At 33.9% G+C, this 9005-nt stretch overlaps 1 non-coding gene across 1 annotated transcript; it reads left to right on the forward strand.

The window, feature by feature from the left end:
- The first annotated feature begins 3144 nt into the window (after nt 1-3144).
- LOC120089581 lies at nt 3145-3222 on the forward strand. Its single transcript, XR_005485256.1, has one exon. It is a non-coding gene; the product is annotated as a small nucleolar RNA snoR35 (small nucleolar RNA).
- Nucleotides 3223-9005: the final 5783 nt, after the last annotated feature.

Below are 9005 nucleotides of genomic sequence, written 5' to 3' on the forward strand. Positions count from 1 at the left end.
TTTAAAATATTCATTTTAGTTTTTATAGGTTCAACTTTGATTTAGTTTAGGGCAAATCGAGCATAGCTCCATTGGCATCCAAGTGTTGAATACAGGAAGACCTTCAGACGACGAATAGGACAGCCGCAAATGGTCAGGAAATGGCGGTCGGGCAAAGAACGGAACCTGTAAAACAAAAGCTCATTATAGGCTGAGTTGCAGAGCTCGCTCTCTTTAAAACGTTTCACGGCTCTGCCCAAGTGTCCAAGCAGGTCAGGAATACTGTCACGTCGTCCCCAGGCTTAAACAACCCCCCCCCCCCCCCCCAAAAAAAAAAAGAAAATTCGATCGAAAATGCATTATTACTGACCGGAACACACCCCCTTCTGACTGAATGCTCAAAAAACGGAAGCAGGGAAAAAAAAAAAAAGTAGAGGAGAGCGATGGGAATGGAAGGAAGTGTAAGAAAAATTTGTTGTGTCCTGACTGCTAAAGGACATGTCTTTTATAGGCCTTCTGAAATGCTGCAAGAGAGAAGCGGAAGATGCGTGTGGGGAAGACCGGGAAGACGCGACCAATAAATAACAAAAAATAATAATGTTTTTATTAAAGAAAAATAATCACACTCGCCTCACCCATCCGGACGATGGCGCACGTGTGGGACATCCATCGAACTCACATTGGTCTATCTTCTCATTTCCTCCAAAACATGGGTACCCTTTGGACCCAAACTCATAGCCCAAGGTTGGAGTACAAAATGGAGACTTCATTTTCAAAATTTTCCAATGTGTGATTCTTCAACCAACAAAGTGTTTAGTCATTGAACTTTTAAAAATTGACAATTTTTGGTCCCTTAGAAATGAATAAAAATGGACCGAGATAGTCACTCTTTAAAAGTGTGAAGACCAAAATAAAATTCTGGTCCCTTAGAAATGTAATAAAAATGGACTGAAATAGTCACCATTTAAAGGTGTGAAGACTTAGAAATGAAATAAGAATGGACCAAGATAGTCATTCTTTAAAAGTGTGAAGACAAAATAATTCCCTTAGAAATGTAAGGACCGAAATTAGTTACCTTTAAAAGTGTGAAGACCAAAATAAATACAAATTAAAAATACATGGATGAAAATTAATATTTTATAAATATAGTACAAAAAATATCACTTCGGGTCCAATATTTTGAAGTTTGTTCAATTTGAGTCCGTATACTTTTCATTGTCTAATTTTAATCTCTGTCAATAAATCTTCATGTTTAATCCTTCAAAGTTAATTTTTACATGATCTAGTCAAATAATAATAATAATAATAATAATTTTCATCCTGTGATATACTATATGATAATAAATTTTCAAAATTTATGATTAAAATATTAATAGACAACAAAAAGTAATTTAAAAAATTACCAATAAATTAATAGTAGAAATTTAAGAGTTTTTTTAAATACATAGAATAAAATTGAATAATTAAAAATACATAAACTAGAATTAAAAAAACTTTCTAAGATGATATTTTAACCAAAAATCAATCAAATACCCAAGTTTTATTTAAACGAGAAAAAAAAAAAAAAAAACATTACGCGTTTATTTGCGGCCTCTATTATTTATTTATTGCGGTTTCAAATAATACATTTGCTTGCAGCTTCTCGTGCGCCATATGTTTGGCAGTTGAATAAGACCTTCATTCATTTCCAACGAACACATTTTCAACGCCTCCAAAAATAAATAACTAATAATTAAATAATCAACGACTTTTTGATAGCTGGCGATAGTTGCGCCACCGACGAATAAGTCTTCAAAAATGGTTTTCTTTTTCTTCTTTAATTTACGTTTCTTATACGGTTTAATATTGATTAGAGTGTTGAATTTGAGAACACAACCGAATACGAATGTCAATAAAATATACTATTAAAATAAATAAATATAATATATTTAAATATATAAAATAAAATAAATAATAAAATAACAAATTATATATTTTTCTACTTTTTCTGAATTTTTTGGAATTTACCCAATATGTATCTTTCAAAATTCACAAAATGTCACTATTTATAGGTATTTTAGCAAGTAGGAGATAGGTTACATAGATACTAAGAATGAATATTTATGAGACACATGGACAATACTTTGAAAAATCATGGCATGACATATGGTTAATAGACATCAAACATGAACATCTAATGAGTATCTGTTTTCTATAATATTTATAATATTCTCCATTAGATGTCCATTATATACATGAAATATGTCTTGTTAAAACACTATTAAGAAAAAATTCATTGGGAAAAAAAATTCTAGTGAAAGAAAAAAAATTACATATTTTATAAAATCTAATACTCTTAAAAAGAATATGTGAGAGTTTCTGAACCTAATTTAGATGGCCAAACAAAACGCAAACAATTAGCAGAAATAAATCGTAAGCAAGATATATAGTGCTTCGACTAGTTTGGTCTACATCCACTATGAGAACCAGCTTGAATTAATTTATTAATGAGCAATAAAGAAATTTACAAATTACAGGTAATCAACAATATTTCTCTAATAAATTTCAAAACAACAATATTTCTCTAATAAGTTTTGAAAACAATAATATTAATATTAAAGGTCCGTTTTAATAACTCCTTACTTTACATATGAAAAAAAAAGAGGTGGTTTTTCTCTATAAGGAAGTTAGTTCATAAAAGGAAAAAAAGACTTTTGTTTTTCTCTCGTCTTTTTTTTTTTCTTTTTTCTTTTCAATGCCCTCACTCTTCCCTTCTCTAAGTGATTTTACAGAAAAAGGAGTTCTTTTTCAAATAATCCAAATTCTTATTCCCTACTCTTTCAAAAGTAGGTTAATAAACTAACTCCTTGTCAGAGAATATCAGTGAAGATTCTATAAAGGCATCATTGTATGAGGGAAGATCAATTCGTTGAGGAAGAAAATGTCTTGATAAACATTGCGGTGTTTTTTAGGAGGGCTTTCAAAAGTAAGTTATTCTTCTTCCCTAAATTTTACATGCTTAACCTGTAGAATGCATAAAGTATGTATGTTTTTCTTTTCTATGTTGTAATCTTTCAAAAGTAATATCGAAAGCAAAGCGATCACTTGCTTCTGCTGCATAATTCGATCCTTTCATAAGTTTCATAAATTTGAATGAAAACTATGGAAACTCTAGGAAGATGCACTCCATATTATAAAAACCAAGGGAGCCTATACCACACTGATAAGAAAAGGTAGCGAAAGATCGTCCAATACCATCTTGAAGATTTGAAGTTAATCTCCGCAAAGAACAAGGGCTTTGGAAATATACAAACATGTTTTTCATGTACAATGTACACTTGAATCACAAAATTTTATAGTAGAATTATACATCAACATAAAAAGGAGAAGAAGATAAATCATTTGTCATAAAGAATGAACCGAGCGTAACCATAAACTTATGAAGAAATGCACGTGACTATGTCAAAATAACTCAACGCAACACAGACAAGTGCTTATGTAGTTGATTGTCTGAAATTTACCTTATTTTTCTCAATTATATTAAAAGAAAAAAACTATTTAACGGTTTTATTTTGAAGATTGGATGACAATAAACTGACAAAACAGAAAATTCTAACTGCACAGTTCGTGAAAAAACATGTTCTAAGGAACACCATTCATTTAACAATTCCACCATTTGCATCAACAGTTATCCTTCTGCTCTTATGATCTCAACTTCCTAAATTGAAATTACATACAACTTTCATGTATCGGCATTTTCTTTACCAGAATTAAGCCTAGGGAGCTTTTCATGTAACAACATTAAACCCAGGGCGAGAATGAATAAAATCAGAACGAGAAATAATAGCCTCAGAATAAGAACGTACCGAAGACTGAAGATGAAAACGAACATGAAGATCCGAGATGAGACCCATCAACTTCCATTCACTATGCTGTAGCAAGATATCTACAAAAGAAAACAGTGAAAATGAGCATATCATTTTTACGACAAAACCAAAAACTAGTAAATTAATAGCTTGACATGCCTGGGAAAGATGGTACTTGTAAGCTAATTAATAGGGTTGTTGTGGTGTCCTTGTAAGGAAAACATCCATTGTCTTGAAAATCGAGTTTCATAATTACTACAAGAGATTATATAGAGGAATAAAAGTTTGTTGTAATAACAACAAACTAATTAATAGGGTGCTTAACTAAAATTTAAATCTGGACTAGACTATCAAATGAAAATGAAATAAACTAGATATAAGATTTCTTGACTTCTGAAAATTCAGTTCATTGAACTATATGTAATAGGCCAATGGCTACCGCAACAAATCAAATAACACATGATAGTATCAATAATAAACTCCAAGAAATAATATGCAAGTCAGCTCAATATATATGTTCCAATGCAATTTTAGACCAAAAAAAAAAAAAAAAATCGAATGATAGCTGTTTTTTTTTAAAATAAAATATCATTATTATATGTTGCTTGGTGACCTTTTCTTAATTATAAATATTTTATTTTTATTTTTTATTTTCTGTAGGAGACAATAGTAGAATACAATAATTTTTTGATATTTTATATATTTTTTTTGTTATGAAATATTATAGGGTCTCATTTTGAAAAGTATTAAAAGACTCATGTCACACCCCTTCCCAGATTACTCTCTTAATTTAGAAGAGAATGTGACGACAACAATTACCAACCATTTTGTGACACTTACCGTTTAACCTACATCCTTAACTTGCTTAAAAATCCCTAGAATACATAAATAACATTTTAAAATAATTAATCTCAGATCACACAACCAGGGTTGATCACACAACATATTTAAATCATTAACAGATACAGAGTTCAGTGGGTCCCCACACTTAGCCCTAGTCCTTAACATGAACAACACTTGTGTACAGACATTTACAAGTAAACACCTAAAACTTCTCTTTAAATTGGAGTCTTTGAGTGGCAGAGCAGCAATGCAATTAACCTCTAGGGAGATTACTACTACTTGGAGAGGAGAAAAACATTTAAAAAGAAAATGAGTGAGCTACTAGCCCAGTGGGTGACTAATAAATCATAAGCATCATGCTTTAAACTGAAAACTGCCAAGCAAACTTATACTTAAATCTTTTAAACATAACATAGCTTAAAACATAGCTTAACATGATCCTTAGTTGAAAGAGAACCCTTTTGCTCAATCCCTCAACGACAAACCTTAGTTGGTGTGGAGTATTCTCAACACAACTAACGTGAATTCTACCTACGTGCATGTGGTAACAACTAAGTATCATCATACCTTAGGTACTACTGCTCAGATACTTTCTCAAGTCTTTTAGTATCGAGCTTAACTTAATCAACATAAAACTTATTCATTAAAAACATGTATCCTTGGAAGCATAGGATCATGAAACATAAGCTTAACATCTTTAATATATAACATGATTCTAACGCATGCTTCATGAGTCTTAAGAGCATAAGTACTCAAACATGATTTAATAAACTTCTTAAAGATAGGCATGCATTAAAAGAGCTAGTTTGCTTGGTAACATTTTTTAAAAATAAGCTAGCATGAGTTTGAACTTTAAATAAAACATGAGTTTACTAAAACATTTGGAAAACACTTAATCTTTATCACTCACAGCCTTGGACGTTCCTCCTAGGGTTGATAAGCTTTTCATATTGGTGTTAATCCTGTGGACATGAACAACATGTTTAGCCAATATTCATGGCCTCCTTGTGAGACTAACTCACATAAATTAGCTTAACATTTAACTTAAAACTTCACATTTTAGCTTAACGCATACCTCTCTTATGCATTCAACATTTAGAAAATCCTTGGGTGATGGCACTAGCCTATGTAGCCAACAATCATCAGCTTATGCGCCAACGCATACCCCATGCGTTCACTCAACCATGCGCCCATGCACACCTAGTGCAACCTTGCGCTCAGTGCCTCGCACTCCTGCTTGCACAACCTCGCTCGTAACCTGCCACACAACTTATCGCCCACACAGCGCCCCCCTTGCGTTCATGGTTCAGCACACGTCCGCACGGTCTAACGCGTACCAGTGCATCCTCGCGCCCAACCCAACGCATCCTTGAGCTCAACTTGCACTTCGCACACGCCTGCAGCTTGCTTGGGTTGAGCTGCTTGCTCACTCAACGGTTGTAGTTTCCTGCTTGTTTAACCAAAATTCCAGATTAAACATTGAGCTCGAATAACTAATTTTCCAGACCTTTTCTTGGAAAACTTCCTTCTACAATCTTGTTTAAAACATCTTAACTTACTTACCTTAAAATTTGGACTTTGTATTCGTCTTGGTTTGTTTGGAAACCTTCAATCTTCACCACTGGCCCAAATTCATCCGAGAGCCTGACCTTCTGGAGGATTTTTTCAAATTTCAACTTGAATCCAGAGGAATTTTCTTCCGATAGCCCTGGTGCTTCAACTACACTCATGTTTGAATGACTTTAGAATCACGTCTTTTGCACGAGTAAACTACTCAAACCGAGTTCCTGAACTGAGTTTTCCTTTTTATACTAAAATCTACATGCCTTTCTTTTAATCTCAGGCTGCCAGCTTGCCTACCAAATGGGTTTAACTTCCATAATCTTGACAATTGGCCCATTAAGGTATTGATTAAGCTGAGAACTTTTTTAACCATTAACGCAAGACCCTATTCTTCCGCGCTTATCAAGGCATGGCAACAATCAACTCACACACCTTTGTGGCACAAGCGTCTTAGACATCCCGACATCAAAATCATACAGAAGGCTATGATGAGAAATGTTGTGATTGACCTTCCAAATGTCAGCAACTATGAAGGGGTTATATGTGGAGAATGCCAAGTAGGAAAGCAAACGAAAGTGTCTTATAAACAGGTACCAGTAACTGTTACAAATCACATCCTCGAGCTAATTCATGTAGACCTTATGGGATCCATACAAATAGAAAGCCTTGGAGGGGAAAAAAATGTCATGGTTTGTGTTGATGACTTTTTCAGATACACACGGGTTAAATTCATAAGAGAAAAGTCTGAGTCATTTCAAGTGCTCAAGACTCTCTGTCTCCAACTACAAAGAGAAAAGGGTTTAACATTGTTTGTATTCGTATTGATCATGACAAGGAATTTGAAAAGAGTCAATTTGCTGATTTTTGTGACTTTTAAGATATACATCATGAGTTCTCTGCCCCCATCATACCTCAGAAGAATGGAGTTTTCAAATGAAAGAATCGAACCTTACAAAAGGTGGCTCGAGCTATGTTTCATGCTTATGACCTCCTATATCATTTTTCTACTGAAGCCCTAAATATTACCTATCACATACATAATCAGATGGCTACTTGACCTAGTATTGATTGCACAAATTATGAAATTTGGAGGGGGAGGAAACCTAATGTAAAATACTTTCATATTTTTCATATTTTGTGTTATATACTAGCTGATCGAGATCCAAAGAAAAAATGGGATTTCAAAAGTGATGAAGGAATTTTCCTGGGGTACTCAAAAGCAGTAGGGCCTATAGGGTCTATAACAAGCGTACAAAGAGCATTATGGAGTCTATCAATATTGTCATGGATGATATGAATGAAGAAACAGGGATTGTTGAGGCGACTGAAGAAGATGATGTTGATGTTGTGACAAATGGGAGTAAATCTAAATTGATTGTCTCACAAACTACTGATAACAATTCCTGTGACAAGCCTATAAATCCTTAAGACTATACAGTTTTAGATAATGAAGAGGATCAGAAATGTTCTAAGCAGCTCTCTAGTAGGATCTTGAAGAATATTCTCCCAATAAATGATAAGAGATGTTGAGTCTAAAGTTTCCACCAGAAAAAAGAAAAAAGTGGATTACCTCTAAATGGTTGGTAAGATTTGCTTCATATCCACTATGGAACCCAAAAATGCTTTTGAAGCCTTGAAAGGTGAGTGTTGGATTAATGCAATGCAAGAAGAACTAGCAATTGAAAGACTTCAAGTTTGGACGCTAGTCCCACGACTTGTTTCACCAAATTTCATTGGCACAAAATGGATCTTCAAAAATAAATCTGATGCAGATGGAATGGTCAACAGAAATAAGGCTCGCCTGGTTGCTCAAGGGTAATCTCAAATAGAGGGTGTTGCCTTTGATGAGACATTTGGCCTTGTAGCATGTCTGGAAGCCATCAGACTTTTGCTAACCGTTGCCTGTTTGCTCAAGTTCAAACTTTACCAAATGGATGTCAAAAGTGCCTTTCTCAATAGGTACTTAAATGAAGTAGTCTATGTCTAGCAACCTAAAGGATTTATTGATCTTGATCACCCTGATTATGTATACAAGCTTCAAAAAGCTATGTATGGCCTAAAGTAAGCACCTCGTGCTCGGTATGATCACTTATATGAATTTTTTCTTAAACAGGGATATGTAAGAGGGAGAACTAACAAAACGTTGTTTGTAAAGAAATAACAAGGAAGCCTCGTGGTTGCCCAAGTTTATATGGATGACATTGTGTTTAAAGTGTTGAAGTTGATGTCCTAAATCTCGTAGGGTCCTATTGTTAGGATTGGTGTCCTAATTCTCTCGGAGTCTCGTAGTTTGTAATCTGTACACATTGTTATGAATAAAATAAGAATTATTTTATTTGGCATTTACTCATATCCAATAAACAAAGGTCCATGGTTATTGTATGTAAACTTAAGCATGTATATGAGATATACAAGTGGATCATACCTTAAGTGATAACCTAAAGAGGTCTGTAGTATAAGGATTAAGAAGGGTCACCTGGAGAGTTTGGCTCTGCAAGACATACGACATCTTGTCTAGGGCACGTGGGAGATGATACTCGAGTATACCCTAGTTTATTGTATATTGTACTTGTATTTATCTTGTATTTTACATTAGTCTCCTGGGAGAATTAGGATACCAATCCCAACAATCTCCCATTTGTCCTAATGCCTCGGGAGACTAATGTACAATACAACATAAATACAAGTACAATATACAATAAACTAGGACATATCTCAGTATCATCTCCCACTTGTCCTAGACAAGATGCTGCATGTCCCGCAGACCCAGACTCT

This window comes from Benincasa hispida, chromosome 10 (genome assembly GCF_009727055.1).
Source record: "Benincasa hispida cultivar B227 chromosome 10, ASM972705v1, whole genome shotgun sequence".
Taxonomy (NCBI): domain Eukaryota; kingdom Viridiplantae; phylum Streptophyta; class Magnoliopsida; order Cucurbitales; family Cucurbitaceae; genus Benincasa; species Benincasa hispida.